This window comes from Protopterus annectens, chromosome 12.part0, assembly GCF_019279795.1.
Source record: "Protopterus annectens isolate FY-2018-M chromosome 12.part0, PAN1.0, whole genome shotgun sequence".
Taxonomy (NCBI): domain Eukaryota; kingdom Metazoa; phylum Chordata; order Ceratodontiformes; family Protopteridae; genus Protopterus; species Protopterus annectens.
The window spans coordinates 1,319,418,766-1,319,439,381 of record NC_056746.1 but is presented as its reverse complement, the minus strand read 5'-3'; positions in this window follow the sequence as shown (position 1 = coordinate 1,319,439,381).

Below are 20,616 nucleotides of genomic sequence, written 5' to 3'. Positions count from 1 at the left end.
AAGTATTTATTTTATTTTTGGTGTTTGTGTTAGCTGGTGTAGGAGGTTCATTGGGGTTGTTGGGGGATTACGGTTTGTTTCCACTTGCCAATATGGAACTTACAGGGCTGATGGTGGGTGGGCTGCTAACAATGCCATGATGGTTGTTTAACCATTTCATCTTATAAAGGCTGGTTGGTTTATTGTCTGGATTGATATTGCACCTGCGCTAAAGAGATCTCATTGGTATGATGGCATGCAATTGCGTTAAATAATTAAATAGTATGGCTTGTTTTGTTGAGTTGCTAGAATGCCATGATGGCTGTTGAGCTGTTTTATAGGGGTGGCTTGTTGGTCTAGATGTATGATTCTTGCTTTGGGTGTAAGAGGTCCTGAGTTCAAATCCTGGACAAGCCCTGCATTTTAATTAAAAAAAAAAAATGCTTATAAGAGATAGTTTGATGGTGGGATTCTTAGACAACGGGAGTTTAATGATACTATTTTGGATGGTAATGATGGGGGAATTATTAGAATTTGTTATTGTTCTGGCATTGAGGAGAGCTCATTGGTTATTATTGGATTGGGTGGTAAATGGGGTTGGAATGTGGCATGATGGTATGTAGTTGACTCTGCGTGGTTTTTAAAATGTCCTTGAAGTTATTGCGGAGCTGCATTGGTTATGAAGTGAGGATTATTTAGTTCATGTGCAGTGCGATGCTAGGTTATCTTAGCATAGGTGAAGGGTCAGTGTTTTTGTTTTCAGCTGTTTCGGTAACTGTTTATTTTGCTATGTGATAGGGTTTTAGGAGTTAACTCTACCCACCTTGGTTAGTGGGGTTGGGGTACACCGAATGATTTTTGGCCGAATGCATTAATGGTGTTTAGTTTGCTGGAAGTGTGCTGCAGAGTGGGGGAACAGCCTGGTCAGGCTGGTGGGCAGAGAAGAGGGGCAGGCTTGCCCTCTTCTGTCCCCCCTCTGGGGCTGGATGGTCAATTCAATAAGTTTGGAAAGGAAAGTGAGCAGTTACGCTGCTTGAGTACATAAGTAAGTGGAGGAAGCTGCTTATTTGGTTGATGGTATAATGCAATAAATGGTAAGGAAAGTGAGCAGTTACACTGCTTGATAAGTACCGATAAATGGTAATGGAAGTGAGTGGGTACACTGCTTCATAAGTAAGTGAGTGGAGGTATGAGTGGGTACGATGCTTCATAAGTAAGTGAGTGGAGGTATGAGCAGGTACACTGCTTCATAAGTAAGTGAGCGGAGGTATGGACGCTGCTTACTGATCAGGATGAGCAGGTTTACACTGTCATGTCCTAAGATTATTTTACATGGATGTTATTTCACCTCTATCATGTTTGGTTGAAATGAATGAATATTGATTAACATTTATGTTTATGGAAATTTAATAAAGGTCGTCTGTCATTTGGTGTAATGTGTTTCTTGAAGGGGACCTGGACAAGTATGGTTCTATAATTTGGTATGTCCTTCAAAGGAGCCACAACAAACCTTTATATATCATAAGTACAGTGGGCTTTATGAACCATTGTACAGAAATACACGCACACACATGCTCAAAAGCAAACACACATGCACAGAAAATAATGCATTAGAAGTGACATAACCCAAGCAGTTTTATATTTTATCAAAAACACTGGTTCGGATTCTTGGGTTAATGAACTGTACTGCTGAAATTAGCATGACTAGCAGCCATGCACAGGGTGTGTGCGATTCTAATGTACAGAAAGCATGATTGAGCAGTGGATGAAATAATGTGCCATGCAGTCCATGCTAATAAGTGCATAATGATATGCAAATGAGGACAATCATATAGGCTTATATAGGTGAAAGAACCCAAACTGGCAGACCAGTTTATAAGCATCTAAAGTTTTAAAACTGTTCTCACATCCATTTTGAATGAAAAGACATGCAGTGTGCATGGGGGCCACGCCAAGTTCAGCAGCTACACTGGCATAGAAAACGTATATTGGCAGTTGGCTTCAGATTTAGTCATTCGAATGTCACATACTGAGGCCATGAACAGCGCCATAAGAGGCACAGACTACACCAGACTGAAGCTGACATACCATCACCTTATAGACTTTTTGATTTTTCACCATTTGCAGGTAAACAAGGAGGCTGTAATGGACCATGTCAAACTTTGTTGGCCACAAGTGGAATTGTGATCAAGAATATGTATGTATAAGGTGTATGGTAAGTCCATTCCTTTGGATACAAAGGTTTGTGTAGCCTTAGTTACAGTGACTTTTCAATGAGTGTAGCCTTAGTTACAGCAACTTTTCAATGACTTATGTAGCTCACATTATTCTATTGCAAGAATCAGCATCAGGAAACCTAAACCTGTTATTTGACATTACAGTACAACATATGGAGGAGCATATTAGGGTTTTTTTAAAATACCAGTGGAGAGAATAAATACAATGCAGGCTTTTTATATTATAGCCCAGCTCCCTAAAGTCCCAAGGGCAACAGGAATATCAAACATCAACTCACTGAAGGCACTGATATCCTACATGTAAGGCAGGGACATGGATTTCTGGAAAAACAAAACAAGACTTTGATTAGGATCTCTGGAGAAATAAAACAGAGGAATGAGACAACTGGTGCAGTTTTTAGAAAAACTGTTTTATTTAGTCTTCACAAATGGATGAGCATTCTTTCCATCAAATCTTAATGGCTTTACAATGAGCTCTGCCCTAGTTATATGGACTTTGTGATTGGAGGGATTGGAATAGACAGGTGTTTTATTTGGTGGAGGTAAAATATACCTGATTTGAATATGTCAAAATGGGGGGGGGTTAATTGGGGGAGGTAAAACACACCTCATTTGAATATGACCAAATGTTTAAATAGAACTGTATGTTACTACTTTAATTGAACAGACTGTCCTACTTGAGATACCAAGGATTCTGTAATAGTTTAACATTTTAAAAACTCTTTCACAATATGGCTTCTTCAGATCCATTTGAGAAAATCATTGCAGAAGTTTAAGTGCTTAGGTGCTCACCTTTTTTATCAGACTTTTTTGTAGATTTCTGGAACAATTCATCTTGTTTTCCAAAAAAAAAAAAAAAAAAAAAAAACAAGCAGTGATTTACCTTTCTTAGTATTAAAACACTTTTGATAGAAATGCAAATGTTGAGTACGGGTGGTTTGTTACAGATGACAAAGAAGCACATGCAATAAATCAGAACACTGGCAAAGAGGTGGAATAGATGTGGCATCTGGTACACATGTATGTGCCATGACACTGACAGCCCATACAAAATGATGCATACAGTCTTATAAACAGACTATGTATGGCAGTGCATGCACTGCCCTTGCTCTGCACTACACATCACCATAACCATATATAATGGGATAGGGTACCATAATTATCACAAGCACAGGTCAGAGGGACATAATGACAGGTGACTGCAACACTGTACAGCTGTAAGCAGTGTTATGCAAAATGTTGTTGACACTTTTTATCACTGATTACCCTGCATCTGACACCAGCAGGTCTACCACTCAGGGGGAGTTAGGAGCAGTTATGCTAAAGAAACCACTTAGTGCTATTGCATGTGAATTTCTGCTTGTGCACAATGCACTAGCCATATATGTTGGTACAAGTTGTGCTTATTTTGGTGACCACAAACCATGTGACCTGTATTCTTATGTATGATATGCATGTGTAACCAGCACCATGGTGCAGCACTATACCTTATGACATGTGATTCACAATTGTGTATATGTGCACATTGGAATACAGTGTTCCTCCTTGATTGAAAGTGAGTAAGTGCTCTTGAATACTTCATGACTTGGCAAATGTAAAGATCTAGCACAGTGTGACACAGTGATTAGGAGGATATTGTTCCTGTTCTTCCTGCAGAAGAACGTCAGGTAGTAGATGCCTGGCATAAGCTAGCAGCAATGCCAAGTGATGCCTTTGTTGAGCAGTATAGACATCAATACTGTGATATGAAGCAGCACACCCCCATCTTACTTCACCAATGAGAGCCAAGGAAGGGATATAGGGAAAATGCATAAATTTAGTGTTGTCTTCTAATGTCTTAACTGTCACACATTTATATTTAAAGGTATGCAATCTGTTTTGTAGCAGTAGAGGAGAGACAACAGTCATGGTTGGGAAGGCTGCCCTAGACAGTAGGGTGTGCTATATTGTGTTGCAGTCCAGTTCACATCTGCTATGATGTTTTTATCATGCATGTGTCACATGACCTTTTCACATTCTATCGTTAGCAGTCCATTTGTTGAGAAGAATGAGTAGGCGTGACCAGATCACCTTAGGTCTCCTTTAGCCACTGCATCTGACACCAGGAGCCAGAAGGTCTACCACTCAATAGAGGAATGTGTTGAAGGCTCCTCTGCTGAAGATGACCTGTAAGGGTAATTGCTGGCTTTCATGTCTGCCTCTCAAGGTGTGTGTGTGGGAGGGTGTCTCCTCTCTTGAAGCCGGACTGGGGGTTTCTTGTTCTGAGGCACATTGGTTGGTAACAGGCATATGATGCAGCAACAGCTGGATGCCTGCATTTGGAGCATTTATTTTTTTCTGGTGCAGATTGTAAACTTGCATGATCATTAGGCTCTGGCCACTGAGTATCCTGTGGTGCAACCTGTCTGTGCTATCAGTAAGTAGGTGAATTGTGCAACCCTTGTGTTCACTGATTATGTACTCTCTGTATACATGTGTACATCGACATTGTTTCCCTATTTTGTGTATGTACCACCATTGCCTGCCTGTCCCTTCTATATGCCCATCTCCATCTATCCTGTATACAAGCATTCCTCAGTACCTTCTCCACCCATCCTTTATTTAAAAAAATTAGAAAAACAGACCTTTTTCCGCACAAAAACTTCTTCCTTGTACCTTTCAACCCTAATAGTTAACATTCATTGTTTACTACTGCTTGGTGTTTTCTCATTTCCTAATTGCTCGTCTATGCATTTTCTACCCATCTATATGTAGAATCAGACTGCCATTGCTCTGGGTCACTATATTAAGCTGTGTATCCTTCTTGCACCAGCTGGACACTAGTAGAAGCAATAATTTGCACCATTGCATACATGAGTGTATTATGACGCTGCTGCACTAGCTTGTCATAGCTGTAATGTCCATCATGTCACACCATTCATGCTACTGCTGCGCTGCTCCTGACATACAGAAAGTCTTGTACTGTTCATCATGTTACTGCTGCAACCCTCTTATCTTATGCAGGCCTTTGGTCAGTACGCAGAGACTATCCATTTGTCTGAGTAGATCAGTGGCACTTCATGCAGTAACCTTTATAAACATTAGCACTTCTTAGGCAAGCAGAGTTTGTTCATGAATCCGAGCAATTACTTCACAGCCACCTTAAAAGGACCGCCTTCTGCCTGAGCCACCTTAAGAGAGAAGCACTATTTGCACTGAACTGTCTAGCCTCTGTGTTTTCTTATTCCTACATCCTGTTTTGAATGATTCTTACCCATTGTATCCCGTCACACGATTCCTAGTCTCTGTAATAACCAGTGTGTCTTTGTAGTTCTGGCTCCCTGTCTGAAGCCTCTACATTTGTATCTGGCCTGTTTGGAAAAGCCCTTATTTAGAGTTATAATCTCTAGAATTTTGTGCAGCAATGCAAAGTGGACTTAAGCAGCTTTCAGGACAGTGGGATTCCAGCTTCCTACTTTTTTGAGATAATACATTATACTTTGCATGTCAGTAATCCAACATTCTTTTCAATGATCTTGTTTCACCTCTAGGGCATGCAATATCACCACACATATTTTGCTTCAGTTAGACACTTTAAATAGTAGCCCAGAATAATGCATCTGAGATGCTTCAGGTACAACTAACACTGGGTAAGATGGCGATACAAGTTATAGCCTGCTACAGAACCAAAAACATGTCCCTAGACTCTCTCCAAGTTCCTAAGCACCCTGGCATCTATCAAGGTCCAGCCCAATACTGTCATACTGGGTGATTCAACTACCCTTCCATCAACTGGGAAAACTATTCAAGTACCAATGTATAGGCCCAACGCTTTCTGGAATTTATCAATTCCAGTGCCCTGGACCAGCTCATTCTGACCCCCACTAGAGGAAGCAACATCCTCGACCTGGTTATAACCAACATGAGGAAACCATTGCTCCATACCTATAGACAGTTCCTCCCTAGTTAAATCTGACCACAAACTGATCACCATGGAAATCTCCATCTCACCTACACCCCCTGCTAAGGTGACCACCCTGAAAAACTTCTCTAAAGCTGACTTTGGGCTCCTAAAAACAGAGGTGGCTAACTTCTCGGCACCCATTCCAATGAAAAATAGCTGCATGACTGCCAAATTATACACCAATGCACTGTACGAGCATGTACACAAATGCATGGACCTTGCCATACCAAGTAGAACTAAGATGCTCTCCTCCAAAAAAAGGAAGCCAATCTGGTGGTCCCCAGCCATCAGTAAACTCTACATTATAAGGAAGAAACTGTGGCAGAAAAAATGAAGTCAAAAGACTGTTAAAACTTCCTTTTTAGTCTCAACAAAAAGCTGAGATCATTTATCAAATCCTCTAAAGCCAGTTATGAAGGCAGAATTACAGCTGACACCAAAAACAACCACAAAGTCTTTTATAGCTATAGCAAAAATATCAAAGGCAATACCCAGATTTGCTCTGAGTTATTGCACAATGGCATCTCCTATACTGAGCCAATAGATATAGCCAACATACTGGTCAACAGATTCAGTACCAACTTTACCCCCCCCCCCCAAGGGCCCAATCACAATACCAGAAGAAAACCTGGTACCCACCATTTCTGCAGCACAGGTAAAAGCTGAATTGTCAAAGCCAAGAATACAGCATCCATGGGACCTGATAATATTACCTGGCTGCGTCCTACATGAATTACAAAATGAGCTGGCACCACATCTGTGTGCCCTGTTCAATCACAGCCTTAACTCAAGCTATGTCCCTAACGAATGGCACATTGCTACAGTCATCCCACTCCATAAAGGATCAGCAACAACAGATCCTGGGAACTATTGCCCCATTAGCCTGATGAGTCTGGTATGCAAAGCTATCATCACTGACCTGCTTAACAAAGATATAGGCAATCTCCATACTCTTGACCCCACACAGTTTGGCATTGTCAAGGGGAGATTCTGCCTGCTGAACCTGGTTAACTTGTTCGAGGCAGTCACCAAGGCTGTGGACGAGGGTAAGGCAGTGCATACAGACTACCTCGACCTGGACAAGGCCTTTGATGCCATTTCCCATTCAGGTATCATTGATAAACTCACAAAACTAGGCATCAATCCTTACATTACTAGGTGGGTTGCAAATTGGCTCACAGTTAGGACCTACAGAGTGAAAGCTGCGCATTCCAAGTCAGACTGTTGACAAGTCATGAGTGGAGTCTCTCAGGAGTCAGTCCTGGGCCCTCTCCTGTTTTGCATCTACTTCTCAGAAGTCCAGGCCAACACAGAAGGAATCTGGCTGACCAAGTTCACTGATGTCTGCAAGCTAAGAGTCATTATGAACTCCCCAAGTAATGGGAACATCCTACAAAAAGGCCTCTCTGAGACCAATGACTGATGTCAGAACCATGGCCTGAAGCCGAACGCCAAAAAATGCATTATCATCCCCTTTGGAAAAAACTCAGTTCCCATGAATTACCATGTTGATGGGACCCCACTGAACACTGAAAGGGGCCATAAGAGATCTGGGCACCCAGGTCAACAGCCACGTCACCTTCAACCACCACATTGCTAATGTTGTCAGAATCTCATTCTACATGGCACATCTTATAACCAAAGCTTTCGCATCCAGGAAGAAAGAGGTCATCACCCCTCTCTACTCATCCGTCATTAGACCAATCATCAAATATAATACCCCGTTTGGCATGTACCTGACCAGATACCTACAACAGCTGGAGAGGCCACAAAAGTACCTCACAAAAAGGATCCTAGGTCTTAAACACATGTCCTGCATGGACAGACTCAAGAAACTTCAGCTGTTCTCAGTTTCTTATCGTCTACTTAGAGGTGATCTCTGCTTGACTTACAAAGCTATGTCCGACCCAGCCCTACTTGAATGGTTCACCTAAAGAAATCCCAATCTCCCCACGCCACACACTTCAAGGATCACAACCTCATTACCACAATTAACAGAACATGTTGAAGTAACAGGTATATCTCCCAAAGACTGACCATACTCTGGAATACGCTTGCCATTCATGTCAAGCAGAATACTTTGCTGGCCCTCTTCAAGAGAAATCTTGATTTGTGAATGGATAACAAAGTTCACTCCAGGGATCATTCCAGTTGCCCTACTGGATAGGGGCACTGTAAGCTAACATCGAGTACCCGGGCAATTTCTTTGGACTAGGCTTGTAAAGGCTCCAGGGCCATTAGCCTAGTACACACCTATAAACCTATGAACCTATGTATTTGTTTCATTAGGTTTAGTAAGCAGAAAAAATAGCCCACTATGATGTAGGTAGTACTTGATTTTGTAAGGTCACTTCTGCTGCACACAAAGAGAAAGATGGAGGCATTAGACTGACCGAAAGTGAAGTTACACTTCTTGAACCAGCAGAGAGCACTACTTAAACAAATAGTGAGCACTACTTGAACCACTAGCAAGCACTGCTTGAACTAGCAGTGCACACTACTTTAACCAATAGCGAGCCTTGCTGCACATTATCCTTCTCTCTTAATTGTATTAGCACCAATTCATAGTGCAGACAGCGTAAGTGACAATCTTATTTTATCATTCTGTCTGTATATGAATCAGTCCAGCTGTTTGTTCATCTGTATATCTGTTTGTCAGGAAGCAAATATATAAACATGCTACCAGGTTCTTTCACAACATGCTGACTGAAGTGGCCAGATCTAAAGGTCAGAAGGTTTGTATCTGAGTAGGTTTTCAAAGTAGTCCAATCTGTGGTTGAATACGTGTGTGGTTGTGTCTGGTTCTATGTTTACTGATCAAATGGGACCATCAATCATCCCTACCATAATGCGATCTTAGTCAGAACTATGTGCTGTTTTATTCCTGTGGGCCAATTATGATATTTGCCCCTTTGCCCACTTTAGTGTGATCTCGGAGTTAGTATATATAATTAGTGGGGGGGAGCACAATTAACAGAACATGCTGAAGTAACAGGTTCATCTCCCAAAGACTGACCATACTCTGGAATACATGAGCAGAGTTTGGTGAATGGCTCTCCAATACATACAGCATGCCGTTTCGTTTCTGTAGGCCAACTATTACTGGTCAATGGGATTATTTACGAAGATATACATGTTTGTTAAAATGGACGATCAATGGTGCATTGACAATGAGCAGCTGTTCAAGGAATGTACCATTTGATCAGTAAACATAGACCTGTTGTCTTTGTATGTTTATATGAATGATGGAATTTTTTTAGGTGCTGCCATGCCTCATTATGGACAGTAGCTGTTCCCTATTATGTTGGTGTGAGTCAAGCTGGAAATAAAAGAAAAAAAATTAAGGTTTGTTGACCTTTTTAATTTTTTAACACATCACTGTTGGCTTTTTAGTTGTTTGATTTTGTCAGCTTTGTCCTTTGCATTCAAGTAAGGTACATCCATATGGACACAAGGCTATTCTGCGAAGCTCCCTTTTGATAACTTAGCTCTGCCAGACATCAGCAAAACTGCTCTTCATTAAAATATGTACTCAGTTTGGGGTTATCAAAGCAGAGTTTCCCTTCTGCAGGATGCATGCTCTCCCCTTCCCTGACATGGATATTTGTAACAACCATAGCTAAAATAATCCGTTCTAAGACAATCAAGTGCTTGCAAAAGGACATATCTTTGGTTATTTTGGTTGTGAATGGAATGACTGTTTTTAGCTCTGTTTTCAGTGTATCAGACCTTCTGTTTTATTTTATTTAGTCTTGAGAAATTGCAGTGTTTCTGAATTGCTTCTCTGTTTATTAATAAAACAAAGGGGCAGATAAGATGCCTTGAATAATAATGCAGCCATATTCTAATAACCATTGATTGAAATTTGTGGTTAGTATGCATTCATCAAGAATACCCCCCCCCCCCAAAAAAAAAAAATGAAGGTTCACTTACTTTAGACAGCAGGTGCTGGGATATGTGTGTTAAATATTTGTAAATGATACATTCGCACATCTTAAAATCACATAAGATCACAGAGTCATAATTTACTTATTCATTTATTGACGTTTGATACTGGGAAAGTCTGACTGGGTAGGTACTCATTTTTAATGGAGGTCCAGGGAGACAAGCTGCAAAGTATTACAAAACATATTAAGAACAATAATTTTACAGTCTTCAAATATAAAAACATCTACAGTTTAAATAATTATACCAAATTAGTCATAATGTGAAAACATTGGTTAATAATAGATGTGACTTATTTAACAATGATTTAATATTTAGAGAAGTATTAGCCAGTTTAGAGAAATTAAAGTTAAGTTAGTATAATACAAGTGAGAATTGGAATATGAAGTGGGAGAAAACACAGAGTTATTAAAAATTTAGGTTGAGTCAATGGAGACAAATTGATTGAAGTAAGGAAGTAAGTGAAGAAGGTGGAGTAAGGAAGTATAAGGTATGAATCTGTAGTTTTTCATGTTAAGGAGTATTATTTATCTGGGGGTGAGCAGGAACAGAGACAGAATTTGGTTAAGAAGTATTTTAAAATAATTTTAAATGACTGAAGGGAGGGTATTGAACTGATAGATATAGCTAACGAGTTTTAGGCCTTAACAACATGGTATGTGTACAGACCATGCCCAGCAGATTTGACAAGTTTGTGGACAGCGAGGAGTATTTGGTCATTGTATTGTAATGACCAAGTAGAAACATAGTTATGTAGAGCCTAAGACATATAAGACAGGTAAATCTGGAGATCATTTATACCTTATTAATACCCGAGATCATAATGTACCACCCACTTCCAGGAGGTCAAAATAGGTCAGTCCAGGAATGAATTTTCAGATGCCCATCCCATGCCATGTTAGTGGCACAACAGGAAGCGCATTCACCTGTGCAGTGGAAATCCAGGTAACTGGATTAATGACACTGCAGTGCAAAATAAAGGGGGTACTGCACTCTTGAGTATTATCCTTCAGGTGAAACATTAAACCAAAGTTCCACATTCTTGAGTAGAGAGTAGGTTTCCTTTATTTAATATAATATAAAACGCATTATTTGCTTATTTATATATATTTGCAAAATGTACAGTATACATTTACAAGCACATATATAGACATTTCTATTTTTTAACTCTCTATCATTTTCTTATAACATCCTCTTTATTTTTCATAATTAGCCTCACTCCTTTCACAACCATAATCTTATTTTTTGCAATATATCCGCAAAATTCCATTTCTCATTAAACAAAATTTCCTTCAGTCCTTCATTCTAAATAGCCTCTATTACATAAAACAAATTCTTATCTAACCTTCTCACATACTCTTTCTTCTTGCTCTTATAATATCAATATGCAATCATATTCATATCTGTATTGTTTATAAGATTAATATTTTCCAAAAGTTTCCCTTCACAGAAATTTCTTCCAGAATGTTGCCCCTCTTTACATTTCAAGAAAACATGCTCTTATGTCTCCACAATATACATGAAGTCTTCAACTTACTTTTTATATGGCATATTCTCCCTTACAGGTAACGTATAGCCTGTCTCCATAGGAATTCCTGACACTCTACTATCTTGATACACGTTTTCCTTACTTTGATGGTTTTAATCACTTTGTCTGGTAAACTTTCCAATGGATTTGTATAATATTATTATTTTATCCCATTATTACGCTACGTTCTATCTTTTTTTCTGTATCATACTTTTTTTTCCGTATTAGTATTGTTCTAGATAAATGTTAATTTCTTCATTTACATATTCTTTTTCTCTTTTTGTTATTCTCATCATTTCCCAGAACGTTTTGTATTTGTATTTAAACATTCTCATGATTAATTTATCTTTCTCTTTCTTCCCAGTTTAATACTCTATACAAGTTTAAAGAAGCCGAATATACACTTGGATTTAGTAACACCAATCCCTCTTCTTCAGTCATATATAACATACCTTTTTTCATTGGGTTTAATTTTGAAACCCATATGAAAGAAAATGTCGATTGTGTAGTTTCCTTTATATTTTTTTTTTTGAGTCCATATAAACATTTGACATGTATGTTATTTTGCGGTTAATAAACATTTTCCTGAATGTTAATCTATACATCCTCCACAGAAGACACATTGCTTTCTTTTCCTTTATAAAACCTTCCCACTGCAACATAATTATATCACTCTTTCCAATATTATCCCTACCAAAAATATGTCACTCATTAAAAAAATATATCTCGCTCTCCAGTTTTCACTAAATCACCCAGGCACTTACTTTTTTTTCTATTCAAGGTCATTCCCATTTCCTTTAAACATCCATTCAAAAAAAGTCAGCTCTTCCCTTCTCCATATTTTGTTCTTAGAAACTACAACTGTACCATCTGCATATATCAGAACTACTGAAATAGCCACTTTGTTTTGCATCACATATCTAACATCTCTCATTTTATAAGCTACTTCACTCACTATCACATTCAATACCAATGCAAACAATATTCCACTCATGGGACAGCCTTCTCTTATACCTCACTTCATGCATATTTCTTAACGAAGCTACACATTCACTGACAAACTTACTATAATATTTTGATGTACTGACATACACATTCCCAATCTATTATCTATTCCATACTTTTGCATAACATTCCACAATGCATCATGTCCTACTGTATCAAATACCATGCCAATATCACCTTCCATAAGTTTCATATCCTCTCTCTTACTTTAATATCAGTGCACAAACAATTTCTCCAATTACAATTCTTGACATCCCTTCCCTTTTATACAATATATGCTTTATTCCATAAATCCCAGATCCTTCCTTACATTTTCATCTGTATTATTGTCATAAAAAATATAAACTGTGTTATTTAGTGTGATGGGTCTCTGATATTTTATTTCATTCTTCTCATCCTCTTTTCATATAAATTTTAACATTCCAGTGGAGAAGTCTTCATAAGCAGCCCTTCAAGTACTCACTCAGTACATTTACAAAATACTCCCTTGGCCAAGCCATTCATTTCTTGTACATTCCATATCTTGTACCATCTGGGCCTTATACTTAATCAAAGTTTACTTTCCTGAGTACTTCATCCACTTCACTAATAGTAATGTGTTTTTCAATTTATTTCTTATCTCTTTCTCTCACTTATCCTTCATTTTACTGTTATACATGTTTTCTAATGCTGCACTACAATACTCATAATTTGTTCGTGTTCTTTTACCTCTCCTTTTAGATTTTTCATGTCCATCATTATACTAATGTCCTCTGTTACTGTTTTAGCCAAATAAGCAGATTCTTCCTCCTTTCCCTTTGTAAAAATATATTTACCTAAACAGTAATACCTTAACTTTTTTTTATTTCTTTACCATTTCTTTTTTCCATATCATAACAGTCTCCTGTATTATTCTTTAATTTCTCTAATACATTTATACATATTTCGTATATTTCACTTTCTCTTCTATTTTTTGCATCATCTTGCCATGGGGAAAAACACTTTTTATACTTCTTTTAAAACTGAATCCACCATTAAGGCTAGTTTTTATAAAAGTCCTTAATGGTTATATGAACCTTTCATAACTGCAATACTTACCACTCTCCAATTTCATCCCATAATCACCTCCATCCATATTGCATCTTCCAAAACCTTCTGATTACACAAAATAATCAGTTTCAGATCCAAGTGCCCATCATCTGTAAGTCCACTGACTTTTGTTCCACACAGCTAATTTACCACATTTTATCACTTCCTATCTTACTGCAGTTACACGTTTCCTTTTTTCACTTTAAACCACCATTACAGTCCCCGCAATTATAATTTCCATTTTAAACATGACAGTAGTCTAAATATTTGATGAAACAGATCATCGCTTTCTTCACTAGTTATATATGCATATAATGGTATAATTCTATAAACATGTTCTTTGTACTTCAAATGAACAAGAGTTATCCTTCCCGTCCTTACCAGTGTTACACCTAGGCCACAATTCCAAAAGACTTGCTGTCGGTGTAAGTGACCAGTTACGCAGAGAGCAGGCTACAAATAGGTGTTTTTGAGTTTGGTCTTACTGTCAGCTTGTTTATAGATGGGCATTACACTGAAGTAATTCACTTACATTGAGAGTAGTTCTTTAAGAACCAGGGCGGACTTGCATCGAGAACAACTCTTTCTTCACTTGTTAGGAATCTTACATCCTCTAACAGATCCATGTCATATTTAGCACAGCATTCCTGTATCCATATACTTCTTACACTGTTAATAATACTGTTCATGTTTACTGAAGCTACTCTAAAGTTGCTTTTCCTTCTTTTTGAGTTTAGGGCTAATATTTTTTAAATTTCCATTTTCGTATTTTACTCATTCCCCAGTTAAATCTTTTTTCATGAGTTTATGTATAAATAATCCTTGAGTCTTATAATCAGATTTTTCAATGGTTAGAACTTAAAAAAAATGTTCGTATCAATCATTTCTCCCGAACTGTCATCCTGCAGCCACTCTCACTTCTCATTTTCCCCTCCATAAAAATAAAACTTGGCAAGTGTTTCACCATGTTTTTTTTTTCACATTTCAAAACAGACACCAACTTCCACTTTCCATTCCAGAAGTTACTCTCATCTCTAGCTTTCACAATATTACCAACAGTTTTCGCAGATACCCTGCTTTCATTTATAACAGTGTCGTCTTCTTGCTCATCCATTAAAAACTGCAAAGTTTTTTTTTATCATTAAAGTTACTAACAGAAAAGAAATAATGTTCCATAGATAAATGAACTTTTTGTTACACAGTTACAGAAATTTCATCAGTCCATCAGTTTCAGATAAGTCACAAAAATACCTAGTACGTTTACCTTCAGTTTTGGGGAGTGGTCTTGATGAATGCATACTAACTACAAATTTCAAGCAATGGTTATTAAAATATGACAGCATTCAGTTACTCTGCCTGTGCATTATGTTTTATTCAAGACATCTTACCTGCCCCTTTGTGTTATTTATAAACAGAGAAGCAGTTCAGAAACATTGTAATTTCTTAAGACTAAACAGAATAAAAATAACCCAAGGTATACGATATGTCATTTTGCTAGTATAAGGCTGTCTTAGAACTGATTATTTTAGCAATGGTTGTTATAAACATCGATTTCACCATGAGCCTATCAGTTTCGAATGTTAAATCACCAAAAGTCTCTGTCCCAATATGTGTAAAAGATTGAATTTCTTCAGCTGTAAATCCCAAAACACTTACCACATTGTGCCATACATAATATCTGTCTATTACAGTGCTGTGTTTTGTTTTTATTTTCACAGTCAGTCTCTCCTTTTTAAAAAATGTTTTAATTATAGTTTGTTGCTGCTCCCCTATTTTGCCTACTGTCACTGCTGCATATTTATTTATTTTTATTTATTTTATTTTATATTTGTTGACCGGGCTAGTCTAGCTGGATATATGTCCATTTTCAGTAGAGGCCCGGGGAGAAAAGCTCCACAAAGTTAAGTACAATAGATCAAGACAAAGATAGGTACAGCATCATTAATGCTAAAGACAGGGCAATTGAAAAGAGGTAGTACATGAAAATATTCAAATACATAGAAAATACACTAATCATGTAAAGTGGAAAAATACACTTTTTTTTTTTTTTTGCAACACACAGTGAAATACATCCATGTTAATGAGAGGCATAGATTATAGGAAGTTTGGTGGAAGAAAAAGGTAAGGGAGGTGGATAAAGAGTTAATCAGGGTTAGTGCAAGAGCATAGCCAGTATTTGTTGAGATACATTTTTAGCTGTGTTTTAAAAAGTGGAAGAGAGGACAAAGAAAGGATTTCTGAGGGAAGTTTATTCCATATTTTGCCAATTGAGTTGGAAAAGAGACAGTCACCTGCAGAATTATTGGGTTTGGTTATATTTATCCATAGTTTGTTGGAAGAGCGTAAATGTTTCAGGTTATTGTATGGTGAGATGAGGCTAGAGAGTATAGGTGTTTTGGTTGGTTGGTATAGGATCTTATGAGCTATTATGAGTTGTTGCAGTGTAAGTAAGTTCTGAAATTCAAGCCATCCAAGATTTCTTAAGTTCAGACAGTGGTGGGTATTGTAAGGGGATCCTGTGGCAAATCGAGCAATATTATGGAAAGATGTTGCTAATTTATTGAGGTTGTTTTTGGAGAGATTAGTGTATATGGGGAAGCATATAGAAGGGTAGAAATCAGGTGTGATCTGGCTAAGGTGGTCCTTGCTTCATGGTGAAAGGAAGGGTTTTATTCTATAAAGGGATCCAATTTTTTTATTAACTAATTTTATTGTGTTATTGATGTGAGTGTCAAAGGTGAGATTATTGTCAATAGTAATACCTAATAGTTTGGTTGTTGAGTCAGGAGTGATGAGAGTGCTATCCATGGCAGAAATAGTGAAGTTTAGTGGGGTAGATCTGCGGGAAGGTGAGAATAATAGTAATTTAGTTTTCTTAGGATTAAGGAGTAGGCAGCGATTAGAGAACCATTGTTCAACAGTGGTAAAAGCTTTTTGAGTGATTGACTGTAGTTCAGTTTGTGACTTAGCAATGCAGATAATAGTAGAATCGTCTGCATATTGTATGCAGGTTGTATGTGGGATAGCTACTTGGAGGTCATTAATAAAGATGGAAAATAGAAGAGGGCCTAAGACAGAGCCTTGAGGTACTCCTAGAGAGGTAGGGAGGAGGTTGGATAGTGCATTTTTCCAAAGAACTGCTTGTTGGCGGTCTTCTAGGTAGGATGTAAACCATGTTAATGAAAGAGGATCAAGTAAGAAAGATTTTGGTATATGCAGAAGAAGTTTGTGGTTTACCATGTCAAAAGCTTTTGATAAGTCTATGAAGATAGAGGATGAAAGGTAATTATTGTTACGGTTGAAGTTAATGGAGTTGGTAAAGGAGAGAAGAGCAGTGGTAGTACTGTGGGAGGGTCTAAAACCATGCTGACAGTTTGCAAGTAGGCTGTTTTTCAGAAGGTGATTCAGTAGTTGCTTGTGGATACATATTTCCATGATTTTAGCTATTGGGGATAGGAGAGCTATAGGATGAAAGTTAGAGAAGTCATTAGACTTACCACCTTTGTGAAGTGGGATGATGTGAGATATTTTCCAGATAGAGGGGAAAATACCTTTGATTAAGGATCTATTTATCAGAATAGAGATGGGGTAGGCAATAGCTTTGGCAGATATTTTCAAGAATTCAGCAGGAAGCTTGTCTGCAGAAGGAGTAGATGGTTTTAGTTTTTGGAGCAATGATAAGATATAGGAGGTAGGTATGGGTTGAAGGTGAAAGGAAGGAGGGTGATTTAGGGAAGGTGAGAGTAGCTTAGAGGTGTCAGGAGAGAGATGACTGGCTAGAGTTTGAATAGTATTAGTAAAGAATAAGTTAAAGTTGTTAGCTGTTTGTATGAGATTCTCTGGGTTGCAGTCCTGTGGGTTAGGTGTGATAGACTGGCCAGGGGATAAGAGATTATTGATTCTGGTCCAGAATTTTTTTGGGTCCTTTTTGGTGGTTTGTTGTAATTGAATGTAATAGTTCCTTTTGTCTAGAAGGATAGCTTTTTTAGTACTGTTTCTAAGTTCTTTGAAGTTTTGGTGGTCAGTTACATTTTTAATGGTACGCCATTTAGACCACAATTTATCTCTGAGGATAATTTTTTGCTTGGTGTTATTGGTTAGCCAGGGTGCTGCTTTAGCTTTGGTTCTGATGGTGTGACTTGGGGCATAATGATCCAGGATAGATAAGAATGTGGAATTAAAATATTCTACAGCTTCATTAAGAGGGAGATTTTTTTAGAGGGGACCAGTTACATTGAGATAATACAGCTATAAATTTGTCAGGGTTAAAATGTTTTTTTGAACGTAGTGTTCTATATGTGGTAGGTAGTCTTAGGTTGGTTCTATGCCTAGTGACATAAATAAGTGAGTGGTCACTTAGGGCATCAGTGAGAGTACCTGATTGATAGGTTTGTTGAGGAGTATTTGTAAGGATCCAGTCTAAGATGGATTCTTTATTGCTGGTTGTATTAGTTCTGGTAGGACTATTTATTAGTTGTGTAAAGCCATGAAGGTTGATATAGGAGGTAGGGTTTGAAGTATTGCAGGAAAGCCAGTCAATGTTGAAATCACCTAGGACTATTGTTTCTTGAGGGAGGGAGTTTGCAAGTGAGCTGAGGATACATTCTAGTGTATTGATGTTGTTACCTGGGGAAAGGTAGATACATGTAATGTATAAGGCTTTTGTACTGTTGATTTGAAGTTTAGAGCTAAGAATTTCAGCATGATTATCAGGGATAAGTGTATGATCTAAAATACTAATTTGCAAATGTGCTTTATAGAGAATTGCAACACCTCCACCCTTTTTTGAAGTACGGTCTAGTCTAAGAATATTATACCCAGGTGGGGTGATTTCATTGTCTTTGATGGTTGGCTTTAGCCATGTTTCGGTTAGACATAAGATATCGACTTGTTGGGTTTCTAGAAGGGCATGAACTTGAGTGGTTTTATTACAAATACTCTGTATGTTCAGATGAGCAATATAGAGAGAGTTTGTAGATTTAGTGGGTGTAGAGAGAGTTTGTACATTTAGTGAGTAAAGTGGAAGTAGAATTGTCTTGTTTATTGTGGTGCTTAGAATTGGTATGATGTGGCCCTGGGTTAGGATTGATATCTCCATCCATCAATAAGTGAAGGAATATATAGTCTTTTGAGTGGAGAAGTTTTTGAAAGGAGTCTAGGAGTTTCCGAGATTTTGGTTTGCTTAACTTTAAATGTTCTAGTCTGTGGTATTTAGCTAGAAGTTATTTGGGTTGAGTAGTTTGGTTAGAGAAGGTAGGAGTCACAGATGAAATAGGTGAAGAGGTATGTTTGGGTAAATAAGGAAGAGTGGAGTAGAGTGGGTATTCATAAAAGGTTAAGAGGTAGGTAGCGATGAGGCAGGAGGTAAATAATATTAAGATAAGTGGTTTTAGTTGTGAGGGGATAGATGTTCCCATTTTTGAGAAGTGGAGGTTTGTTGGAGGTAAAAGGGTAGGTTATAGCTGTGGCAAAGGAGGAGTCTCTTTGTTGAAGTGAGGAGGTAGGATGAAGGTAAAGTTAATTAGTGGGTGTGTTAAGAATTATAACTATTTAGGTGATTGGATGATAGGTATGGATGTGATTGGGTGGTTAAGATATGGGTGTGGTCATGAGTGCTATTTAAGTAGGAGCACTGGGGTGGGTGGGATTTGGGGGTAGGGTAGGGGAGCGGAGTGAGCCCGAAGGGCGAACGGAGCGGGTAGAGACAAAAGAGTGTAGAAGCAAGGAAGACCATCAGAAAAGTGAGAGTGAACAGCAGGTGAGTGAGGAGTTAGAGAATGTAGAAGTAATTTACCAGGGGAATGTAGAGTGCTTCTAGGCAAGATTAATTTATCAGGGTAGTGTAAGGTACAAATGCAAATAAGAAAAGTAGGATTGAGTTAGTTAACGCTGTTAAGAGGGTAGGAAGATGTAGATAATGACAGAGTGGGGATGAGGCTAGAGAAAAGACAAAAGAGTGAAGTGAGATAGGAGGTTAAGTAATGAGGCCTTTGTGGTAGAGATACTGAGCAGTAGGGGTAAGGCGCCACCTAGTGGCCAGGAAATAGATTGCTACAGATCCTTTGTATTGGAGGGGGTAGGCTACAGGCCAGGGGAGGTAGGGAGATGTAAGACACCCAGGTAAGTAGAGCACGTCAAGGAGTAAATTAGGTGGAAACTTCAGGAGAGAGAAGTTTAGTAGGTTATAGGCTGCTGGCTATCTGTAAAGGGAGACTTGGCTGGTATAACAGGCTCTTTAGCTATAAGTAATGGTAAAAAGTCAGGTATTGTTGACAGTACATACGTTCTCTGATTTTAAAAAGGCTGGCTCTCAGGGAGCAGGTGGTATTTTCAGAGTCCACGCTAGTTTCCAGAGACTATCCAAGGGGGGTTTGCAAGTTTGTAGGTTCTGAAGGCTCAGGTTCACAAGGGTTCTCTGATTTTAAAAAGGCTGGCTCTCAGGGAGCAGGTGGTATTTTCAGAGTCCACGCTAGTTTCCAGAGACTATCCAAGGGGGGTTTGCAAGTTTGTAGGTTCTGAAGGCTCAGGTTCACAAGGGTTCTCTGATTTTAAAAAGGCTGGCTCTCAGGGAGCAGGTGGTATTTTCAGAGTCCACGCTAGTTTCCAGAGACTATCCAAGGGGGGTTTGCAAGTTTGTAGGTTCTGAAGGCACAGGTTCACAAGGCTGGTTACATGCAAGCTCCCAGACAGAAACACACAGCAGCCAGTTAGATAGTTAGGGGTATCTAAGGGGGTACCTTAGGTATACCTAAGGTATCTTAGGGGGATATCTTACCGCATTACCTGCTTCCACCAGACATGGACTCTTTGCCTTTCTGTCACTGTTTCAGAAGTTTTAATTGTTGCTTTCTCTGCTGTCACATACTTCCATACTTATCTGTACATAAATGTTTAACTTACGTGCTTTTTTT